At 37.4% G+C, this 25,843-nt stretch overlaps 2 long non-coding RNA genes across 4 annotated transcripts in view; both read right to left on the reverse strand.

The window, feature by feature from the left end:
* Positions 1-25,843, reverse strand: part of LOC111923470 (uncharacterized) — a 282,819-nt gene that overhangs the window by 201,954 nt on the left and 55,022 nt on the right. The gene's annotated exons all lie outside the window — the stretch shown is intronic.
* Positions 12,601-18,415, reverse strand: LOC111923948 (uncharacterized). Of its 2 annotated transcripts, none has more exons than XR_015276746.1 (4): positions 18,176-18,415; positions 17,576-17,715; positions 16,803-16,882; positions 12,601-12,792 (listed from the first exon to the last, which is right to left on the reverse strand). It is a non-coding gene; the product is annotated as an uncharacterized LOC111923948 (long non-coding RNA). The 2 variants fall into 2 exon arrangements; XR_002861356.2 differs by having other exon boundaries at positions 17,871-18,212.

Genomic DNA, 25,843 nt, shown 5'->3' on the forward strand with positions numbered 1-25,843 from the left:
CGGCTGCAGAAAAGCATTGACTTTAGAACAGCTGTTTATTTGCATAGATTTTGACCATTCTCAGTGTTACCAGACCATAATGTCTGTGTCTCACAGATAAATAAGAAATGGCACTGGAAAATATGCAAGTTAGTGGAATCTGGAGACAGAACTCCAGAAGAACAAGCATAGGAATTTGTAAAGCAATAGGAAAGAAACTAACTCCTCAAAGTAACTTTGGAACACTGACTCTTCTCTTTGTAAAGAGTCAAAGTTCTCCATGCCTGGTGAGCAGGACAGATCCAGCTTTGGAAAAATATTACAAAGAAGCTCAGTCCCAGGGAGTTAATAAGTGACAGCTCCAGTCTGATCCAAATAAATTTCCAGGGTAAAGTTTCTATTTGCAGATATTTCTCAAAGCCATCATCATTCGAAAACCAACACCAGCACCAAGATTCAGTAGTCCTAGCTGGCACAGGAACCAGCACTATGCTGTGGAACTGCACTATGGCTATGAGATTTTCAGCCATGCTGGACCAAGTAGTGTTCCTGGCCTATGTCAAAGAATGGTAGGTATTGCTTTTTTTACCCTCTAGCAATGAATTCATTCCAAGCAAAATGGATTTTACTGTGTGAAAATGAATTCCATACACCAAATTTCTTTTAGGCCAGACTTTTAGGTGAGGACCGTGTCTGTCAAAAGTTTGCATGTGTTTTCAAATTGCTATTTACAAAAACAAGTATATATCACACAGTTTGAATTCTTTAGAAAGCAATCAGAATTTGGCTACTTTTGCTTAAGTGCAGCTAGGACTTTTGATTATTACTACTTTTTTCTTAATGCCATTCTCTCCACGATGGCACAATTTTCTTTAACCTTTCATTTTATGACAAGCAATTGTGCACAACAATTTCTTGTCCAACATGAGGTAAGTACCCCTTCCCAGGACAAGTCACTAACAGCATCAGCTTGAATCAAGCTGTGTTGATGTTGACTGTCTTTTTTAGCAATGCCTACACAGTATTTTCATTCCAGTTCTATCCAGCACTGAATGATAAAGGTAGTGCAGCAGGTGAGGCATTTACCTAATGAGAACACCAGACACTGGAGAAATTTTAACAGAATGATTTTCACTCCTACAGAGAATATTGCCTCTATGCAGGTTTGGGGAAGGAATCTGTCATGAGTAAAAATGAAGAAAAGTACTGGGATCACTCAGAAGGAGAGCTTGTCCTTGTGCAGTAATTGCTACCTGACAAAGAAAGAAGCAGGAAATGCTCAATAGTATAAGTGCTTTAAAGTAAAACTCATTGATCATCCAAATTCCAGCACTATGAGGAGTACTTTTCAGTTCATAATCTGACAGGACTTTTCTTTTCTTGTGTGCTTTAGACAACACCACAGATTTAAGTCACTGGAAGGGATGTAAAGGGAAAATATACAAGCAGCCTTTGATGCCATTTGGAATGAACATAAACTTGTCTTCTGGCATCAATGCAGTGGAGATTTTCATGTCCCCATATGGTTATTCTCCTGGCTGGAGCCTGTAGAGCAGATGCACAACACATGGGAAGGAAAGAAAATTATACTTAGATAGTAAAATAAAAGCTGGAAAGTAAAGGAGAGAATTTCAGGAATCACTAAAGTACCTCCCAGAACACACTGTTTGGGTTATTTCTTCTTCCAAAAAGAGAAAGAAAAAACAATAACCCCACCAACCCTCCTGAAAATGGCTTGCTTTATGAAGAGAGCTCTGCTGCCAAAGTCCTGCTGCTCTGCAGAAATGTATCCATGGAGAAAAGGCTGAGTGCCGCTTATGCTTTTGTTTTTTCCTGACTCAAAATGGATGGAACACAGATTCTGTTTTCCATTCAAAATACATTAAATCTTCATTTAGGGAGACTATTGAACGGTCATAAGAAGGACAGCTTCTCAGGGAATATCACTTCTTCACTGCCCTCTGACAGCAAGCCTGGATTTGACAAGAGCACTTGATAGCAAAAATAGAGTTTCCAGCTAATAATAAGCTCCAGTAAATACGGCAACTGTGACCTTCCAAAGCTACGTCAGCTGCATATCTCTTCTGTACTCAGACCAGGCAACATTATGACTGACTGTGCAGTGAACCGTGCTTCTTTCAAAAGCATCTGTGGATTTTAAGTGATCCCTAAGCATTTCAGAAATGCAAAGCTATTTAAAATTATGAAAGGATTTCTCTTCACTCTTAATGGTAGATGCTTAACTACTCTTGTTAGCTGCTGAATTCCATCTCAGCCAGAGATAATAGCGAGAAGTCCGTGATGGTATGCATACCAGCATCCAGTTTACTGAATCAAATTAGAATTTCTTGGTTAACCTGTTATAAGGACAGCTGATGGGGCACCTGGAGGGCAAATGCCTGACGTTAGTTTCAAGTACTATAAAGTGCTAAATAATGGATAAACTATGGGCTGCTTCTGTCTGCAAAAATATCCAAATCGCAATAGCCTGAAAGGGGAAGATTGTGGAGCTACCAATTAATTTTCATTAGACTTTCCTGTGATGCAAAGAAGTCCCAGGAAATTTTGAAGTGAAGGGTAAGGGGTTATGGAGACTGGCTGGAGACAGAGGTGGGGAAGGACACCAAATTTAATAATAAATTATCAAGGGTTTATTAAAATATGAGTTAATACAGTTGCCCACTTCACAATTCTCAAGACCCAAATTCAAAGTAGGTTGCAAATAAAGTAACTCTGGTAATTTCAGCCTGGTCCCTAATGGACATTTGTGTTTTATCGTATCACCTAATTAGGCAGTGGTGAGAAGACATACAGATCTGGAACAGAAAGAAGGAACATTGAGGTCATGACAGAGGTATTCCTGCTGTAGTGTACATGCTGGAGGTGACAACTCCACAAATTGCATCAATTTTCTGTGAGACAGCACCCCCTTCTTTCCAGTATGAATTGCCAAGAGGTAATCCAAGAGAGCTATGATATGATGCCATTTTGGGCAAATAAAGCATAGGAAGTTAATTTTTCACTGAAATCAACTTCCCTTTTACCCCTTTCCTGCTGCCTCCTCCTCATTTACTTGCAGAACACACAGTAAACTGTTGTTATTTGCAATTTTAATCTTACCACTCTTCAACAATAATAGATGAAAAGTAGTGTAAAATGCTTTATTTTCTGGGGTGAATATTTATGAATATTCAAAATGTTTTTGACTGGTCAGATGTTCAGCTAACATCCTTCAGTAGAAAAGTGAACTGCTGGTATTTCTAAGGTATCTGAGGTCCTCATGGACACACACACACACCCTGCCTAGCCACTTCTCCACCCCCACCACCCCCCAAAAAAAAAAACTCCAAAAAACTGTGGAGTTATTTTCTTTTTGCTTCTTCACTTGAGGATACTTCAAAGGTCAAAGCCCTTGAACCATGGAAAACAAAAATACGTGAGGAAGGTGAAAGGTTTAAATTCACATCTTTCATAACACAACACTATAACTCAGTCAAAGTCATCTCTTGCAGACAATTTTTAAGATTTTCTTTTTGAGAATCTTATGTAGTAAAATCTGCAGCTCAGAATTTTAATACAGAAAATTAATGTTAACACCAATAACATAAATACCAATATGTACTAATAACAGTACAGCTGAAGAGTAAATATCAATATTTATATTGATATATTTCAGTCAAAGTGCATTATGCATACAGGACAGCAATAAGGTGACATACTTGTTAAAATACCTGCATCGAACTCTTTCATGAATAGCTTTTAGAGCCTTGCTGTTTTGAGCTCAATATTATTTACAACTAAAGGATATTCATGAGATAAAAAGGATCTCCTGAGAGAGGCTGAGAATCCTAAATCTGATTTAAACACAACCCATGACAAGACAAGGCATTATTCAGGTTCCATCTAATATTTTTATTTCTTCTAGACCAACGTCTAAATTTCTGAGTGAACATGAAGCAGAACAAGCCAAAAATTTAGGCAAGATCTCAATGAGGTAAATTTAGCGAAAGCTTTGGCTTAGTTCCTCCCTGATTTGGAACTTGGGTCTGTCTGTCTGTAGACTCCCAGTCTTCTATGCTTGTGCTAATACATGCACTCTGCTTCATACCTTACACAGCTTAATCTTAACTTTTACATTTTATGTTACAACCTTTTCACCTGTTACCTAAAACTCCACCTACATGAAAAACTGCAAAAGTGATGAGAAGGGGGTGTTGTGAAAAATGAACATGATTGCACATTTGAATCTGCAGATTAAGAATGCTCTTACCAAATATTGCACCCATCACCACCTAACTTTACTAACGAAAAAGTAATGATCCTTCCTCCTCCATCTTGCTCTGTGTGCACAAATTGCAAGCAAAACCAATTAGTTTAAAACTAACCCTGGGATATTAAGAACAGCCCCTAAGTGGTCACAATGGAAAATATTCACAGTAAAGGGTCTGAATGAAATTTTAAACATGAAAATATTCAGGCTTCTGGACTATGTTTTCTGGACTTGAAATGTTTCACAATAAGCTTTAAAGGAACCATGTAAAAGACTGTCCTTGTATTTGTGCAGTTCATAGGTCAGACGCAGCCTTCAAAGAGTTGTACAAAGAAAAGTTTACTCCATTAACGCTTTTAATAAAATTCTCATTAATCACTGTTCTGTTTGGAAAGCATGAAACTATTCTTGAACAGCAAGGAAATAACTGAGTGTTCCTGACAGCTCAGCTCCAACAGAGCTTTCTAACTTCCATATTAGAAAACATGGTCTGTATCCTAGGATTTGGCTGAAGACATTACATAGTTCAGAAAGAGACATTGCATTGATGGCCATTAATGATCCCAGCAGACTACTATATTAATGAAGAGTTTCTCTAAATAGAGGCTGAGATCCAGTGTTCACTTAAACCAATAGAGAGTTTTTAATACATTCTTCTAACTTTTCCAGTCCTAGAATGACCAGATTGCTTCCTTGAATGGGAAGCGTTTTGAAACATAATTCAACTTAGTTCAGAATTTTCAGAGTGCTCTACTGCAAGTGAATGCAGACCCTTGGGAATGAATCTTTCTTGGCTGAAAAAAGTGTAAGTTCATGGTCTCCTCTGTAGCGATCATGTAGGAACCCTTATTCACACTCCTTGAATAACCTGAACCCAGATGCAAGCAATGCCAGAGACAGCATGCTGGGATATGCTGAAAAAGACTCCCCCTTATTCACCCTCTCAAAGGCTTTGACAGCAGATCTATTTCCTTACTAATGCTGAGATCACATCATCTAGGACAAAATGATCATCCCAGAAATCTGGATTTCTTCTCAAAAAAATACATAAATAAGAAAAATCTGTTTATAATACCTGGATTTTAAAACCTGGCAACAGCTGTAAAACCAGGGATGAGCTTTCCTTTCAAAGGAAAGAGAGCAGAAACTGTTGCCAATACTCATTCCTCAAACTTCAGTCCAGTGGATCCTGCAGAGATGCACATAATTACCTTCCTGTTAAGAGCACCTAATGGAGTAGATAGAAGCATCTGGGCAGGGAAGTGGGGGAAGACAAATTTTTGAGCTGAACCTTTTAAGTTCTTAAAAATCATGAAGGTCTTTCAAACCATTATTTTTACATTACAAAATGTGAAACTATTACACCATGCAATCTATACAACGCAACCCTGGCAGAAATTTGGCAAGAAGTACCCTGGAAAGACAGCCCCTAAATAAAAGCAAAAATAGAAGCTATAACGAGAATAAAAATCTCTGATCCTCAGGGGATTCAGCATCAACCAAAATTCATTTATGGAAAGGCTTTAAATTTCTTTGCACTCATTTGCATTTTAGCACTAAGATTTTGTCCAAGAATAATTAGCGTAGGATACTTCAGAAAATGAAAATTATTTTTAATAGATGAACTGTCTTTCTCCTCCTCCTTCATCTCAATGATTAAAATGAATGTTCTATCCAGTCTCATTTCCTAGTTTTAGGATTTAGCTCTTTCCATTTCTAAGGATTATGCATTTAAACAAAAAAAATAGTTAAAATATTTTTTCCTAGTTTCTGTCTCTGAGAATAATATTTTTGCCCTTCTAAAAAAATACTGTGCACAACTTTAAATTTTGTGCATAAAACTACTAGTGAACACAACTGAGAATTATTCTATCCAATTATAATTATTGATATGCTAAATTAGAGTGTGCCACAAAAAAAGGAAATTCTACAAAAAGTATGCAGAGGGGAGTAAGTCTCACCTACCTGAAAGCCTGCATACCCAGCATTTGCCAGATCCACAAAGCCCAGCAAGTCAACAACAGTCTTAAATGCCCCATCCTTGTTCTTATATACAAATAGATATATTCAAATATACAGATGTATATGCAAATCACAGGAAAATCTTTAATTCTTGATCTCAACATATTCCCATGGTATCTTTACCATCTTCAATACTAGGAACAATGCGTTGGGGCACAGGGAGTGAACAGAGATTTCAGAGTGTGGGAAGGACCCCACACGTCTGGTGCAGAAATTGGAAGGTGTGGGACAGAGGAGACAGCGAGCTGTGGAAAGACACCAAATGGCTGCACCGCTGACTGAGATGAGAGCTCCTTCACCAGCCTCTGCTCTTGCCTCTGACACAGCCATTCTACATCATGTTGTTCTCCAAACAGATGCATTTCTTACTTTTCCACAGCGTAGGGCCCATTTGAGAACCCTCTGTGAATAGCCACTGGAGCTGCACATACAGAGTGGGTATGTGCAGGTGCATATGGACAAGTCACACCATCAATAATCTCCATGAATCTCCATCAATAATGATCTCATCCTCTCTGCATTTCAGGCACACAGGCTCCAGTGTGGGGTAATATTTTGCTCATTCACTGCATATCAGAATACATCAAAAACCTGAAAAAATACACTGAATACAGAGAAAACTAAGCTTTAGACAACCTAGTTCTATTTCTCTTTCATTTTAACACAAGCACAACATGGGCATGAACGAAGACAGGTGAGGTGAATTCCCAAATTTTCGAATTCTTAAATGTTTGCTTTACAAAGTTAATAATTCATATAACTTCGGACATTTTAACATGCCTTTTTGGGTGTATTGCATATTCTATTTAGTGATATGACAGTATGACTAATTGAGTAACAACTTTTAATGTGCTTGTAATTATTTTTCTTTTAACTGTCCTGAAAGTATAATAAAACATTATAAAAGAAAACCATCTAAGTCATAAGTGATATAAGCTAAAGAAAGAAATAAAAATTATTCCTGACTTCCTGGCAACTGAATTTATTTTGAAAAAAAAAAATCTATGCAAGTCTGACATCTGCTAGGCACCTTACTAGTTTGATTCCTCATCTAAACATAAATGTGGGGCCTGAAAGCCCTATTACTTGTGCCTGGCTTAGCACAGACTGAGTGTGAAGTTTTTCCTCTACCTTGTACATTTGAACAAGACTGTTTATGCTCTGCTTGGCATGGCTCTGAGACACAAAGATGCTACTGCCTCTAGCGCACCCATTGCTTGTCACTGCTTCCCCGAGAGAAGCTGACCTTAAGCTTGTCTAGCTTGGTCTGATTGGTCTCTAATCTGTTTCTGAGAAATGAACCAGATTCACAAAGAACAAGTGAAAAAATACAAGACTGTTTGGAGGCAGAGAAGATACACCATACAGCATGGGGTTAGTCTCAACCTGTCTGGATGTCAGCTAGACCGAAGTAGAACAAACGTCTCACGCAACAAACTGACAGACCCAGCTGGAAGACAGCAGGTGACAGCACCACCTTCAGCAAGGAGCTTCTAAAGTTTATTCTCACTGACACTCTAACTCACACATGCACAGCATAACCAACAGACAGGCAGCACCTGGATATTCACAGAGTGCAAGATGATTCCAACAAAATGATCAGGATGGTCCTTGGAGAAGGTCTCAGAATTAGTTATTAGTCTCCCAAATCATGCACTTATTGTTGAAGAAATTCCAACCATGTATCTGGGCCTAACTTGCCTGAGAAATAGGATGGGAAGGAAATGAGATTTGACAGAAAGAAACAACATGAAGCAATTCACAAGGCAGAGATGTCAGGAAAAACTTGGCTACAGTCAGGGAGACATTTGCCAAGACTGCAGCAGGACAACTGGACCTCTTCTACATTACTGTCATGCAATCATGTTATGTTGCTGAAACAGCTCCCCAGCTGGCAACAACTACCAGCAAGAGTCAAACTGAATCCATACTGTATTTGTTTTGGTATTTGTAAGGAAACAACCTTTCTGCTGGTATTCAAAAAATGGTTCTGTCTGAGAAATCCATTAGTGACTAAGTCTGAAGGATAAGAAGACTCTCACTGCTTGCTATGTGTGGTAGAAATTCCACTTTTTTGAATTTGAATAAAATCTCCATGAGACTGGTGGAAGAGGTATCTTTTTGTTCAACAGCATCCGTAAGAGATCTTGCTTACTTATTTCCCTCTTTGAGGTACATCAGATTGACAGATGTTATCTGGGTGGAATTTCATCTGGTCAGAAGCATTCCTGCTCCATTAAAAATCTAACATCCATTATGTTCAGTGTTAGCAAAAATTACTTCAATTCAAGCCACTTTGAAAACTTAACTACTGTCTCAGTGACAAGATGACATGCACTGTGGAAAGCATAATGTAGGTCACGCAAGCAGTAAAGGTTAAGCTTAATACATCCAGTAAAGATGACTAAAGGTTTGGCTCTAGAATACAACTTTATCTCCTGGAAGGGAACATACTTTCATAGAAAAAGCTGGGGAAAAACAAACAGAACAAAACAAACAACAACTAACTAACAAAATAACTGTATGCAATGAAATGCAGAAAACTGTGAAGCCTGCTCAACTTCTGGGGGACATCTCAGAGCATTTCTGGTTTCATCCTTGTACTACTTAATTTAAAAATTAAGTCAGAGAGCTAGCTTTTCAGTCTGATATTACTGAAATTCAGGGTATATCCTTCACCATCTATTTTAAAATTGAGAAATTTTACTTTTTGCAATTTTGATTTTTTGTTTGGAACGTGAGACGTGGGTTTTTTTATGTCTGGGTTAATAAAAAAATTATAGAAAAGATGCCATGCACTTTGCTTTGAGGAGGTCACAGCAGAATGAAAGCCTGTGCAATCAAGCAAAAAGCACACATTTTCTAAGCTTAAACAGTACACAACTCGACTGGAGTCCACGTCTGTTTTTCAGAGATAGTCAGGCTGAAATCCTAAGCTCCCACAAAAAAGAAAAAAAAAAAAAACCTGTAAAAATTAAGGGAAACAATATGATCAGAACACGTTGTCCATCTTCTGAGTAGATGGCCCCCACCTGTTTCCGGCCAGACAGAGCCCCAACCTCTAAGCAATGCCAGAGTTCAGCTCCACTCAGTTGTGTCTGATTAACTTAATGCAGGAAGTAATTTCCAGATGGGACTCCAATTTAAATCCAAAAGCTATGCCACTGTCTGGCTCATCAGGGCTTCTGCATCACATACAGCACACCCTAAGGGATGGCATCTTCTGGCAGGCAATACTTTTTTAATACCCTACTGAGGTAGACAGTGCTGTTATTCAGAATTTACAGGGTAGAAGTGCAAGGTTGTACTTAAAGGCAGTTTTGCAGATAGACAGTCAGACAGATATAGAAACTAGCTCCTGTACTTCTTATCTCACCTTTCTAAACTTGACAAATAGTTCACACTTGAGAAGGTTTTCTTAGGAGGATTTTTGTTCAATTTGCTTCCTCTCTATCTATGTACCAGGGAGATTTTAATCAGTTCGTGACCTCCAAAGCTGGTGTTTAGGGTTTTTTATGCCACCTGATGCACAAGAAAGCCAGATTCCATGAAGTCCACATGTTAGATTGTTTGTTCCTAATAATTTACAACACAGTGAGGTTTAGATAACGTGCAATGAAGCTGTTCTCAGCAGGCTCACGTGCAGACTTCCATTCCATTGGCTGAACTGCAGAACTTTTCTGTCATTCCTGAGCTACTTCCCAAAATCATCTAAACAAGAAATGGAAAGACTTTCTCTTCAGCAGAGCAAGTTTCCATTGGACATTGTTAAAATTCTTTCAGAACTATATTAAGATTTCTGTTTCTATGAAAGCACTGGGAATATTTAAATGAATAGGCATGAATATTCATGAGGGGAAAACTATAGAGACTGTCCAGCTGCTGGAATTATCATCTGGATGGGGAAATGGGAAAACAAGGTCTAGGTGTGAAATTATGTTGCTCAGAATTAAGGGCTCAGGGAAACATCTCACCAAACATAAGCCAGACCTATGGCCTACGTGTTCAAAAGAGGACAGTGATATATGTTGCTGTTTGAGATATCTGGCTTTCAAAAATCAGGTTTAACTGCTTGATCTCTGAATCATAGTTTGCCAGAAAACTGCACAGGGTGTGTCCCTGTTCAGGGTTGGGTGATGGAAGAGCAACCATGCTTTCAGACAACATTTTTCTCCCCTAATCCCCACCCACTCTCCTGTCTGCACTCCTTGATCAGCCCCAAACTGGGTACTAGACCTCACACCATAGAAAATAGCCACAGAAAATGTAGGGTTCTGAGACAAAAGACAAATGACCAAAAAAAACCCGCCTCTGTCTTAGCTTCTTTTGAAAACATTCACCAAATTTCACTGTGCACCTGCCTGACTGATCAGATGTCCTCTGGGGAATTTATAAATTCACTCACAGTTCACTATATTACACTAAATGCAGCTGACACCACTAGAGGTACCAGGTGTTTAATACAAACCAGTCCCTGCTGATTACAGTGCAACTAAAGAATATTCAGTAAGGAACTACTGAAAATTATGTTGGCAAACAGACACTGTCTAGTGGCTACTATCACTAACCATGGCCTATCTGAAATATTAGTATTATTATCCTTTCCCTAACATAAGTATTTCCCTTAAGAACATTGTTATATAGACTTGGCAATGGGTTGTATAGAATATAAGAAATATTGACTTACTAATCTCACTGGTTGATGAAATTTAAGTTCTAAGAGAACACCAAGGAGCAGTAGGTGACATTTTAATGGAGAATAGGCAGGCTGTACAACAAGAAATAATAGTGTTTTAAGCCTTTACATGAGCATTTTAGAGCTGTACTCCAGTGAAAATGAATAGGCCCTCACTGAAAGTCCCAATCTCTTAAACATTAGGATTATGTGGAGGATTCAGGAGGATTAAGAGCATGCAACAGGTATGAGTAATGTGATTACAATAAGTAAAGATGAGCTGTTAAATATGAAAAGAAGCACTCTTGTGCATTTTCCTGTGTTGTGTGAAACATCTGTCTTCTGAAAACATCTGAACAGTACCCCATTACAGTCCTCTACATCTCCCCTTGAAGTGCATTGTCACAACAGCTACTAACAAGTTGAAAAGGTTGCACTTTCAATGGCCTCACCCAAATATCCTTTCATGTCACCCAATGCCACTCAGTTTTCATAGGTCCTTCCTCTGCAGGCCTGTGTTATACTTGGGGTAGAATCAGATGTGCCATGCCCCACAAGTAGAAATGGCTAACTGCTATAATATGAGTAGGAATATTATTATACTAACAATAGTAATAGAATTATTACTATTATTAGTATAAGAATAACCCTGCCATGTTAGATGAGTTTCCCTACTGAGGCAACCTTAGAAAAAGAATTTGTCTCTCTACTTCAGCAACTACACAGTGATTTTGCAAGAGAAACATGAATCATTCAAAGACACACATGGTGGATATGAATGACATATTTTGGCGTTTGGATTCCCGATTCATCTGACAGATGTGAGAAAATTCATGAAGTTAGACAAGTCCCAAGTGATTGCACGTGTCTAGATGCTGTAAAGCACAAGTCATTCCACCTACTTTGGCACTAAGAGTACTGAGATTTTTTTTCCTTATGGTCAACCGCTCGCTGTGATGCAGTAATAGCTGTGCATTATTAGCAATACCACTTGTCTTTTCACATCCATTAAAAAGATTTTACAGACCTTATAATAATAATAAAAAGGCAGCTAATACTCTCATATTTAGTCCAACTCTCATTTTTTAAAACCCTTTAAAAACAAATTAAAACCTCCCAGCAGGCCTCTGAATTCATGAATCACATAAAGATGCGGAGAAACCTTTTAAAAATTAAATACCATAACAGAAATGCTGAAACATGAAACAGATGCCAAAATCACATGCTAAATGCACACATGCATGTATTTTGCCATCCTTGCACAGTACAACTCATTACAGCTTTGATAACACCACACACATACTGATCCTTCTGTTTTTATTCCTATAAGATCTACTTCTATAAATAGAATAACTGCTCCAGATGTCCGTCTCAGCCAGAACTTAAGGAAAACATCACTGAGATTCCTGGAAGTCATCTTGTTGAGCATTCTGAGCTTTAGGTAGGGTGCCTATGGACTGTGATGAAAACTCAAGATGATTGTGGGCAGGCTATGTTTCACAGACACCCAGTGCATCGTCTCACTGCTCTTCAATACTCTTGGAGTCATTCTCCATAAAGTTCACAAGCATGGCACTCACACTGTTCAAACGAGCTATTTGTTTTCAGTTAATGAACCTCACCATCAAATACACAATGGTGCTCAGTTTCCTCATTTATTTCTTTTCCCTTTCCCTCCTGCCCTCCTGCTGTTTATTACCAGCAAATGTGATCTGCATCATGTAGACTGCAAAATCTGTGGACCAGCTACAGTGTCTATGCATTTGTGTAACACCCAGCAGAGCGTGATTTTGATCCTAATTTGGTTCTGTTGCTCCGAGTCCTACCCTCTGCAGTGCTGATTTATCTGAAATTCACAAGCATATATATAAACTCATTGCTTAAAATTAAATAAATTAATTCTATGGTCAAGTATCAGAGTTACAAATGTATAGAGACAAAATTTCTATGTCAGATCTCCAGGTGGTTTCTTCCCTCATTGGGTCTCTGTATCTTCTTCTAGCTATGTTCAGGATGCCCAGGGATATATTACAAGGAAACGTATTTTAAATAAGTAAATTTTGCACTTGTTAAGCTATATAGAAACAATGGCTATGACATGTTTTACAAAATGTGCCAAATATTATGACTCCTTAATGAGAGACATTAATTCCTTAATTGAATCAAAGCAGACAATGTTGGAAAAAAATATGCTGTGTTTACTAGAGGTATTTCTTAAATTATTCACTTTTAATTCCTTAGGATATTACATGGGCCACCAGCCTTCATTTACAGATTTTGTATACAGTCCTATAAAAGACTTGTTTTTGCCTCCTGACTGTAATTTATTTCATGAATAACCACAGAAAATCACAAGTTTATCCAGGCCTCCATTTTCTCCAACTGTAAATTCACTAACAGCAGTTTACAAACATGTATGCTGCTACAATTCATTACTGAATCTGCTTGGGGAATGCCAATTTCATCTTGCATTTATACCACAACTAAGGAAGCAGATCTAGCAAGGAGATGACTAGGGAATCTGAAAGCCATCTCCTCAGCCCATTAGCCAAAAGCAGTCACTTCTCTGCCAAATCCCAAAGGGCACTGACAGCTCATTGAAGCTGGGCAGCTTGATATGGTATTGCTGAAGAGCCACACAAATAGCACCATCAGTATTTCAGAAAAGGATTCTGTGGTCCTCTAACAATGGAAAGCAATTACAAAATAACTCTTTTCTATTAAAGGGAAAAAAAAAAAAAAGAAAGCAAAATTCAGTAATTTTTCATGCTATTTGAGACTAAGAGCTGGGTGGTACAAACATCCACCATTTAAAGCAGGCACTTGTCACTTAGTACAAGCAATTGCAAAGAAAATATCTCTAACTGGAGGTCACTACACTCTCAAAGGTACAGTGGTTGATTCAATGTGATGTACAACCATCCAATACCCAGATAGCAGGTGACAATATTTTAAGGAACATGATCCGTCTTTCTCAGCCAGTTGGATTTGCTGGTTCAGCAGTCTTAACGACTAGAAACAGGGATGAAATGCTTCTAATGCCTGCTTTTAAATTATGAAGCTACAGGGAGGCTGAATCTTGATTAACAGACTGGCAGGCAGCTGTACCTTGAATGACTAGTGTGATGCACAATTTCCTATCATCCTGCTCAGTGTAAGGTGAATGCAATCAAAATTGGTGTCTTGTATGGAGAGTTTACAGCATGATAATTGTAGGAAATGAATATAAATTAAAGCTTTAAAAGACAGATACACTACAGATTATTGGAGCCAACATATTGCTTGAGATTTTCTATTAATAGGAACACCCATGGTAGAATGAAAAAGCGGAGCCAAATCTTTTAGATTTAAGAAAAAGGGGAAAATACAAACCCTAAGCAGATAAAATAACCACTCCACAACACACATACAGAATACATCAAAATCTCTACAGAAAATACCTGGATGGTTTTATACTTTGGCCCCAGTAAAAATCTCATTACACATTTTAACCCAACTTAATTGATTTAATTTTGTTTTTCCAACTTTACAGTTGTACTTTTAGAAGAAGAGAGATGTAATTTAAAAGGTGGTAATCTAGAAATTCTAGAAATGCTCATCTGGTATGGCTCATAAAAAACAGAGTAGCTCATCAGCAGACAGTTCAAAAAATTTTAGGGGTTTTTGGATTTTGTTGGGTTTTTTGTTTTTAATCAGTCTTATATAGTTTTGGATTCAAAGACACTTTAGCAAATCCACCTTTCATCCAGCCATAACAGCCTTCATTAATCATTACTATAGAAGCATAAAGATAAAATCATTATATTACTTATTGAGTGAAAGATTGAAGCAGGAAAAAAGATAAATCTCCCTTCCCATCTGGCAACTTCTAAGTCAAATATTTATACTCCCACTTCAAAAAAAACCCAAAAAACTGTTTTAGATCCACAATAAAGTCTAATTACTTCCTGTACAGTAAAAATATGTCTTGAATAATGTCAAACTGGGACTAAGCCCCAAGATTTTCAGGGTTTCTATTTAAGATTTTTACACCACACATTGAGATGCACATTCTTTGTGGATCTATTTAAAGAGACCCAGTAGAAATTAAGTCCCAGCAAAACAAAGTGTGCAATCAGAAAAGCAATAAATGAGCACTCTTGGAACCCATAAGCAGGTGGGAATCAGTTTGAGAGATTGACATAATGAACAGGTCAGGCAGTGAGAATTTTCAGACAGTTTGACTAAGCAATTAACATGAGACTTGTGACTAGAAAATCATGTGTAACACATTACTGACCCCTCAATGAATTCATTCAATTGTAAACTGGTTGAACAGTTGGATTTTAATCTCATTTGTCTTTTCTTTTTTTTTTAAATTGAAGTAGGTAAATAAGTAACACAACAGAATTACTCTCAAATTTGCAGGTCTTCAGAAAAGCTTCCAGATTGCCCACAAGGATTGGAGCCCCAAAGGGCAGGCTCTGACATAAATGCTGAGATAGTTCTAACAACATGGGTGAAAATCCCAAGTGTCCAAATGCTCCAAGAACTTAAGAAAAGACGGAAAGTTGTCACAGCTCTGGTTTCAGAAAAGAGAAGTGGGAGGACTTTTGTCCTCATCCCTTGACCTCACCCTTCCCTGCTCTGCACAACTCAGTCTGTCTGGTGTTAAAGTGGAAGAGCAGAGCTGCTGTGCATTAATACAGCCTTGAAAATTCACCCCACATGGTGTGTTATTCTAAAATGATGAGGAAATCCCTTCCCCTTCTTCCTAACAACCAGCATTTCTATATTAAAACACGAGTCTTGCTGTGTATGTGTTGAATCAAGTTCTGGAATCTTAAATTGCTTTATATCAATTGAGTCAGTATACCTACCTGTTCCTATCTATCTCCCCAGCTCATGAAAGGTACTGTGGTTTAGCGCAAGCAAAACAAAGTTATTTTGTACTTGCCACGTACTAAGACACAAGAACAGCTAGGCCTGTGATCCAGAATTAATATACAGCAATTCCTTACAAATATTTTAAACTACTTAACCAAGGATACCTGCTCTTCCCACTGTAAGTGACCATCAGCTCCTACAAAACCAGAAAAGCTACTCATGCTAAAGACAAGAAATGGGTCATATTAACTCAGAGAAGCTCAAAGCTTTTCATCTTTTTATCTCACAAATCTTGACAAACTTGAGAATTTGGGGGGAATGGTTTATTTCTCAAATCAGTGACATTTAAAAATGTCATTAGTTGATAGCTTAAACTTGACAGGTCATCTTAGAGACTTAAAAAATTGTTTCCCCATCACAGAATTTTTGTTTTCTCAAGTATCCAAAAAGAACAGTTCAGGCAGAATGGGAAGAAACTACTCAATATTTAATCTATATCAGTACACTATCAGCAAGATAACCAAGATTCAGATTGACTCAGGGCACCTTTAGTTGAAACATTTTTTCCTTGGTAGAAATCCAGTAGTCTACAAATTGTTGTGCATCTGTGATAAGGCACTGCTGTGTTTTTGCTTGTTTTAAAGTAAATCAGCATTTAATGGACACTGTGTTACTCCTTTGTTGCTGTAGGTTATTGAGTTTGATTTTCTGTTTTGTTGAGATTTGTATTAAGTGACACAGATGGCAAAGAACAGACTTTCTTCTGGTTTTCTATGACCTAGAATGATGATATGTCAATTATGATTTCTTCTCAGACTGTTACTCAGGAAAGGAGCTTTTGCTATTCCTGTCCCCAGCACATTTATTTGTCCTTGCTGGTACCAAATAATTTGAGGCCTTTTAGAGATCAACAAAAATAGAATATTCATCTCACTTGAGGCTGACAATTACAGAAAAGAGGATCACTTTACAAAGGGTAAACCAGCTTACCCTCATCTGTGGTTCCACTGAAAACTGATTGTAAAGCAAGTTACACTGGTTTAGATCAAAAGAGATGGAGAAGATGAATTCTTGGGGAAAAAAAAAACAACAGTTAGCAATCATAGGTAGGACCTGCAATATACAGTTAATTCAAAAGAGTTCAATGAACAGCTTATCCACACTGAAACACTTTATAAAGAGAAAAAAAAATAGCTACATTAGACAAATTTGGTGCTTGTATGCAACATAAATAAATAGTTGAATCAACAGTGCATATCTTCTCTCTAGAAATTATCAATTATTGGAACTAAGACTTCATTCCTAGCTGTCAGATTTAACAACTACTGACCCATAACAAACAGAAGAGGTTAAATTTAAGGCCCCCCCATCTGAGAGAGAATGAAAAGACAAATAAGTAAAGATGTTCCCCAAAAGCGTGAGAAAGAACAACTGCCTAGAGCAAAACAGAGCAGAGATGCTGTTTTGCTTCCTTCCCCATCAAGCATGTAAAGAAGTCAAGTTCTTTCCAAGTCAAAAAATTAATACTAACTTTTAATTTACTAAAATTAATACTAATGAAGAAACTTTAGTTTCTTCAAATTACTCTCTGAATGGTTGTGGCTTTTCCTGGTAGCAGGAGGCATGACCAGCCTTCTCTCTGTGCAATGGGTTCTACCACTCAGAGAATCAAATGGATTTTGAACAGCAATGCCACCCAAATTGCACAAGTATATGAAAAAAGTTTTATATTTACAAAAGAATCAAACCTCTTTAACACTTACCCCAAAGCCAGATTTTTAAAGTCTCTCAAATCTTTCCTGAAATTCTTCATCTGCATCAAATAAATAAACACTTGTGCATTGATTTGGGCTTAACAGGCAGTCACTTGATCACTTAGGCTATAAATGCAGCAGCCATCAGCCTGAACAAAGAGCAAATATGTGAACATTTGTAGCCACTACACCAAGTGTTTGTATTGAAGTATAAGGAATAAAGCCTTTCAAGCAAACCAAGTCCCAGCACCTGGGATTTTGTATATAAAGTACAAAAAAAAAAAATGTGTGCAGAATCACATACCCTTTGTGCCTTGGTCTCATACTAAAAAATGCTGTTTTCAGGCCAGATCCAAACTTCATATTCAACATTTTTTAAAAACTAATGTGAGGCCATTGATCAGGAAGAGCAAACACTCTCCTGCTTGTGAGAGGCCTCCTGTGCTTTACCAAGCCTTCCAGCGCTCAGGCTCACCGTGGGCTGTGCACTGGCAGCAGGTACTACCCTGCTTGCAGGGCTGGAGCATACAGCTGTGGAAATTCCTTGAATACTCCCTCATGCACTTATTTGCAATAAACAGATAAGTCAGTGTCATAGGGTGACTTTACCTCTAAAATAGCTTTGGGAGCTAAGGAAGTTGAATCTGCTGGTGGCTGATGGGAGTCTTTTCTCCTGAGCAATTATTGGTCATTTCTGAGAATTGGCGGAGGTTTTAACCATTCAGAAGTGAGAGCAACTTGTGAACACCACCTTAAAATGTAAATCCAGAGCTCTCTTGTGCTCTTTGGGTTTCCGGCTTCTGACAAGGTAACAAGGCTCTGCCTCGGCCTCCCCCCTCCCCTTTCCAGGCTGGACAAGGCCGCAGAGGGCAGGGTGGGAGAAACAGAGCTGGCCGGCCTGGGTTAGTTTGTAGTTTCTGCTGCTGACTGAAACCATGAACATCTGCAGCCTTTCCAAGACTTCAGTTCTTTTACTACATGGATGAGACACGTAGTAAATTACAGATTACTCCTTTTTCCCAGAGAGAGAGAAAGAGAGAGAATCAGCATGAAAAAGACATCATAAAAACCATCAAAGACTGTGAAGAAAAGAGTTGAGTTTTAGATGGGGAAGAGAGAATAAGGAAATGCTTTATAAGCTGAAATATTTTTCTGTTAAAGCTATGGAGATGGACAATAGTGTTCGGAAAAAAACTCCTTTAATTCATGACAGAGTATATTGAGAGGAATGGAGCATTCAAAGTGTGGATTTTGAGCAAAAGGTAGAGTAATTGTGATACAGAGAGGTGCTGTAACAGAGGGGGGAGAAGTAATAGTTGAAGATTTGGGGCCGCTGTAGAGGCAAAGAAAAAACTTCTGTTTCCAAGAAGCTCACAGAGACAAATGAAGAAAACTTTTGCCTTTGAATAACTCATCCTTAAAAATGACATCCCTAGACTCATTTGACCCATACACACCTCAGAGTGATGTGAAATGGGAGGAGTGAACTGATGACAGGATTTCCGGGCACCTGGCATGAGAAAAATAGAAAGCTGTAACAGAAATAGTTTTCTTGTGAGAAACTCCATACATTAGCAGAAGAAGACTTCTGTTTCTCTACAGAGACTGATGAAAAGATTCTAACAGGAATTGGGGACTGTTTAAACACCAAAGTTCCAAAGTTTGTTGTCTCTATGTTGTCATGTAAACAAAATAATGGTTGGGTAGTGGGGGAAAAAAGGGTTTTCTGGAAGGTTTATTCTGGTGTTCTTATTCTTGAAGTTTTGTTAATAAACTTTCTTTATTCCTTTTAAGTCTGTTTTGCTCATGTTCTAATCCACATCTCACAGCAAGAAATAAGTTTCCTAGTTTTTTTAGTTACTGCTTTAAAACGACGACAGTCAGCAGCAAAGATCCCACATTTTTCAGCATACTTTTAAATTGTATTTTTTCAGTAGCTTGCAAATAGAAGCTTTTTCACACATTCTCCACTGTCACAATCTTTAATAAAAGCTGAAAACATTTCTCAAAGCAGGTTCAGGGCTCTATGCCTTGGAAACTGTCCCTCTGATCCAACATGCTGTTCTCCTGAATACCTCACAGCACAACTGCTCACAGTTTTCCAAGCACAGTGACCTGCAAACACACCTATCAGTATTGTACTTTCAAAGTGCAAATCAAAGGTCAATCTACATATAAATTATCCACAACTAAATCACATTTCATTTCCCACATTATTCCCCTTCCCAGAAAGCTATGTAGCTTTTCACAGTTTACCTTGTTCACTAGCCTCAGAGCTATTCCCCCTATACAGAGATATAAATCCTGGACTTTAATCTAGACTACTAAAATAGTCACATATTAAAGCACCCAGTTTGATTCTTCATTATAAAAGAAAAAAGTCTAATCCAAATTTTTAAGTCCCTTTTTCCTACATCCCTGTAGTTATTCTATTCCTTTTAAGACTATATTCTTCATCTTTACATGAGCTTCATATAAAGCACTAGAACAAGCACATTTGAAATCAACTTTACAGTGAACTTGAATCTCAGAACACTTTAATTTTCAACAGATTGACCCTAATTTACATCAGTCAGAAATCCAGTACTTTCGAAACTGAAAGTAATTCCTCACCAACAAAAAACATCAACAATGTCCCTCTAGAAGCTTCTTGCATCTATGTCATAGGAAGAAATTCTACCACTCTTCTTCCTTCAGGATTAAACAAGTTTGCACTGCTCCTACACTTTGCTCTACACTACAAAAAAACATTTTCTTCAACAGAGCCAGCTCTCTCACCTACAACTGTAGAATCACTGCCATACAGTAATGCCAAAGAAACCATCACTAAAGCAGAAGCTGCCAATCTATACTGTTCTACTTAAGTATGTGGATTTGTTTGCCTGTTTAATATAAGAAGGTGCTTAAGAAAGGTAATGAGAAACATCTTTGTCATTATAATCTACTTCTTGCTCCTCAGCTGCCACAAATCAGTGCTGCTCTACTAACTTGCATTTGACTTGCCTTGACTTATACCACCTGTAGATCTCACTCTCAGTGCTGAATGTAAACTCATGTCTAGAGGCCAAGGGCTCAGCTGGATTATATCAGCATATTCTCTTCTTTGAAGTGCGTGTGGCACATGGATTTACAACAGCTGTAGTTCTAGTCTTGAATTTTTGGTTTGAATTTTTAACATTGAGTAACCTACCAGGTACAAAGACTGATAAAATTGGCAAGAATATAGTTTATAAAGCTATGTGTTCGACTACATGCTTGTCTCTGATTATTATGCTTTTGAGGTACATATACATAAGTATATGAAAAATTTCTACTTGATAGTCTATCAAAACATTTTTCAGTAGAATGGTCAGTGTGGTAAAAGAAACATAAAAATGTCGGGGTTTGCTTAAGCCTAGAGTTCAGTTTCAGAATTCACTCTCCCATTTCTGCTGTTATTTTTTTCACAGCACTTAGAATTTGTCGAATGGGTGCAAAGGATATACATTATGTTGCTGTAATGCAGTCAATTTTTGTCTAGCAAAGCAAAGTTTACTGCCATGCTTTCAGCTTGGAAAGTCTGTTAAATTTATCAAAGCCAAAATTGTTAAGTTTGGCAGCCTAAAGTCAAGCACCAAGATCTATATTTAGGCACTCATATAAATGGGCTACTTTACACAGGCAGTGAAGTAAAGACCTTAAGCTTACCGTAAACTTAAAAATAAGTCAGCACCCAGCACTTCTAAAAACCAAGTCACTTAGCTGCACAAATATGCAGTTACACACATTTAAAGGAAATGCCTTCATTTGTGCGACTTTGGTATAAAAGAGGTATGATGTGCCCTATGAAGAACACTTTGAAACCACCTTTTGAGAACTGCAATTCCTTCTGCAAGTCCTCTTACAAAAGCAATAACCCTTTTAATTAAATGTACCATTGATTCCTTTCATCTAGATTGAATACAATCTGACTAGTGAATTGACGAATGATGTGTTCAAAAGAGCCCAGTGTTTTGAGTCATTTTCTTCTCATTTCAGCATTGTATAAATCTCAGGCATTGTCTACATCGTGGTTGTTTTTGTGGCTGAGGAGATCATCTTCATTTGATTTGTACAATAACAATGTTAATTGAAGTGCTGAGATCCACGTAAGTCATATCAGTTACCAAACGACCTTCTGTCATTCTTACTTCCCATGCTACCAAAACATCTAATGAAAAATCTTTGAAGACAAGCAAAGGTTGTTAGAAAAGTTTATCAGTCTAGGACTGTGATCAAGGATGCTATTGCTGGGATCAGAGTTGGAATATACTTGCTGCTGATCCACTCATCACTAAGCCTGTGATCCAGAAGGCAACACAAGAGTCACTAATCCTAACACATTCTTAATCAGTTTATTTGCATTACAGCTGTTTGCAAGAAATATTAGTGTTTCAGCCAGACTTGTGCTGATGGTATTCCAAAGCTACTCTGTAAGTGCTGCAAGGATTTTGTAAGTTCATTGTAAGGGGCTGAGCACTTGGGCAGCTGAAGTGAGCAAAGCAGACAATGAAAAGGACTCCATCTAGAATAATACCAGCTTTCCTCTCCTTTTTGGACAGATAGTGGGCTTCAGAGCATAAGCAATGTTGTCTTGAGTTTACATGCAGCCAGATTACATGATCTATTTTACAATGCTATTATATTATACTGATTATACTGTGTGCCTGATAAAGGCCAAACAAATAGGCTCTGCTGTGCAGAAGACAGAATTTCTTTATAATACCTTAATTATGGCACCCTTTCAAATATAAAATTTACTTGCAATCTAAATCATGTAAACAGCACCAGCTTGAATTGTAAAAGGATCTCAAAATTCATTTTCTTCCCCAAAGCTGGAATGTCCATATTTTCTTTGTCTTACCATAAATTGACTGCATTTTTATAAGTTTAAGCAAACAGGAAAAGCAATATTGTTTGATTGTTGATTCCCTGAAGCATCAAAAAGGAGTTATAGGATTTTGGTCCTACAAAGAAGCTCTCTTTTCAAAGTTGTTCTTGCAGCATCTCATTTTACCTATTAGCTGCATGGTAGTTCATCATGTAAACATTTGAAAATTATAAAGAGCTATAAAGAAAAGAAAATAATTGTAAATACCAGACTCAAGAAATGGCTAAAGTGCAGAGCATGCCTGGCCTGTTGCATAGCCACCACAGCAAAAGAAAATGTATGGATGACGTGATAGTGCATACACTATATGCCCCCAGAAAGTTTCCCACACAGAAAATATATCCCTCTGTTGAGGCTCCATTAGGTTTCAGTCAGTTACACTGAGCTGAGTATCTGCACACAGATGTAAGTAAAAGCACTTGGTTTATGCCATAATTATTGCACCAACTGTTATTACAGCCTTCTATTTTTATTGAAAGTGTGTACTTCAAGTGAAATTAATTTTACTAAGTCCAAATTTAAGTGTCAGCCTCGGTTTGTATGTAGCCCAAGACATGAAAACTGGAGGTGCTAGGAGTCAGGGCTGATATTCACAGGCAGAGAATTATGGAAGGAACTTTTCTGTGGCCAAAGCCATACAGTTTTATAATTCAGTTTCATGAGTACATGTTATCAATTCCCACAATTTCTTAGTGATCTGTTTCCCAAGAGTCAGGCCAAAATTTGGACATGTATGCAAATAGTGATAAAATTAAAAGAGAAAAATGGCTTATAGCTTTCTTTTAACCTCCTCATTTTCCTCGAAATATGAAAGTATAAGTTCTCTATCCTAAATAAACAGGGGAAAGGGCAGTAAAATCTTAGGTCACTTAGATAGGGAAAACACAGGATACAGTATGGAAAATGCAGAGGATCTTCACTTTTTTATCTTCTGTCAGAGAAAGACTAGCATTTCTAGTATCTGCAAGTACTTTGAATAGGAAGTTTCATACCTAAGTAACTGTATTTCTAGCATTTCCATTGACAGGCCAATCAAGTAGTTAATATGTACTTCTCAAGCAGTAAGAAGTGATAGTCCAGTCCACCAATGAGTCAGGAAGTGCCACCTTCCACTCACAGCTAGGAGCTATTCATTACAAGGAATTGAAAGTTTCTTAATTAACTGAAATTAATATGGAGTAAAATACTTGAGAGAACCTGGTTTAAGTCGCTCTGCATTGAGAAAAGTGACCTTTTTACTGCACTTGGTCTCTACGCAAAGTCCACCGAAACTTTGCGCTGTCTTAAGCGGCATTATCTTCTTTCATCTGCTGAAGACTTCAAAACTGTACTGACCTAACTCAGCTTAAAACTGGGTTCATAACTGCAAATGTTCCTCAGTTATATTATTTTACCTCAGCTGTAACTGTTGCATACATAAAAAATACATTAAAGATATATAAAAACTTCTTTGGGTTGAATTGCATCATGGATGCAATGAAGGAAATGTGATGCGGAACCATATCACTTTAAAAACTAAGCAATAACACACACTGATTTTTTTGTTACACTGTACCACTAGATTCCCACATTTTCAAATGACTTCACAGTTTAATCCCAACCTCAGCAATTATTCATAATAGAATGTTTGAAAATGTAGATGGTTCTATTCAACGAAATGTTTCCATTTTTCCAGTCTCTCATGTATTTCCTTGGAAATCACATTGGAATGGGAGAATAAAAAGCATGTTTTATTGCCCTCATGACATAAGTGTTCTCAGTCAGAAAGTATAGGTACTTTTTAATGATATTATAACAATAAAATAAGACATATGTCACTTCTTCTGTTGTAATTGCTAATAAGGCATATCTGTGCCTATTGTTTGAGACAATTTGCCTTTGGGTATTGACAGTATTCACCTGGCACTAATGGAAAGATGTTAGTATAAAGAAATCTCTTAGATAGGTTGAAAAGCTGATTGCATGGATAATTCCGCTAAAAAATAACTACCTGTCTATTGGAGAAGATTTTTTTTGCTATTTGCTGAGATTTAAAATTTAGCAGTACAATAGAGCTTTTTTGATAACTTGAAATACTTACACAGCAGGTTACATTAATAGGTGTTAATTTAAAAATTCGAATTCAGTCAGTTGAAAAAGAGATGTGCATGCATACAGAATTATATCCCAAGAAGCGAAATATATGTATCCTGCATTCACATATATAATTACAATACACACCAACCAAGTTCTGCTGTCCATTTGCCTTCCTGATAACCACTTGATACCCTACACAAGTTGTGAAGTATCTCAAAGGGAAAGGAAAGCCTAACCTTATCTTCACTCACTCTACTCCCTTACTGAAGACGAAAAATCCACTGATACAATTTACCACATTCAGGATGGAGCTCTTCCCCCAAAAGATACCTATATTACCTAGAATAAAGCTGAAGACAGTAAAATCCTTCCAAGTTCAGGGAAGGCAATGTCCAGTTGACAACTTCATCCACTGCTAACAGATATCATGTAACTACTAATAGGCAACCTTATCAGACTTGAAGGGATGCAGCCTAGGAAGTCTGAATCCCCCTGGAAACTCTTCTCATAGCTACAACTGTAAGAACAAGCTTTTGGACAAAGAAACTGCCTCAACAAACTTCTTTAAATGCGGCAAAAGGCAAAGTCACAGACTAGAAAGGTGGGTGTTGAAAAGTTTGTGGAGTATGTTGAATGCAATATTGTTTGTTTGGAAGGAAGAGGGAGGAGAGAGGTTATCTGTAGAGAATGCATTGTCAAAGAATACAAAAAACTGTCTCATTTAAAATTATAAAGATGGAGGCCATCACTTCATCTCTCTCTCTTAATGGAATTGCCTCATGAAAAAACCTTTCCCTCAAACAGAATTTACTCAGCAATTGAGTAAATAACTTGTGTATTTTTTAATCCACATTTTTTCCCATAGAGTGCTGAGCACATTTTCCAAATTCAATGAATAAAAGTTTATGATAGCTTCAAGACAAGCAAATTCAATTAGTTTATCAATAAGGTATTAGAAAAGCATCAAAAGGACAATTCACACTTGAGCATGCTGTACAGTTCTTTGTAGTGACAACATATTTTTTGTTTAAAGATAAAACAATAATCCAATAGATTATTATTATATTATATTATATTATTATATTCTATCACCCTCTCCTCCTCTCTCACTCTAGTCATATACACAGTTATCAAAGCATACATCGTAGAACATGGCAGCTGCCCTTGGATAGTTCTGATTTAGAAATAATGTGTCTTTCAGGTAATAGAAACTAAAAAATAACTTCTGTATCTTTTAAAATCAATTTTTTCTCTTGAGAATGGTGCTGCAGTATATAAAGAAATCTTTCATA

Source organism: Cyanistes caeruleus, chromosome 1 (genome assembly GCF_971803275.1).
Source record: "Cyanistes caeruleus chromosome 1, bCyaCae1.hap1.1, whole genome shotgun sequence".
In the NCBI taxonomy this organism is placed as follows: Eukaryota; Metazoa; Chordata; class Aves; order Passeriformes; family Paridae; genus Cyanistes; species Cyanistes caeruleus.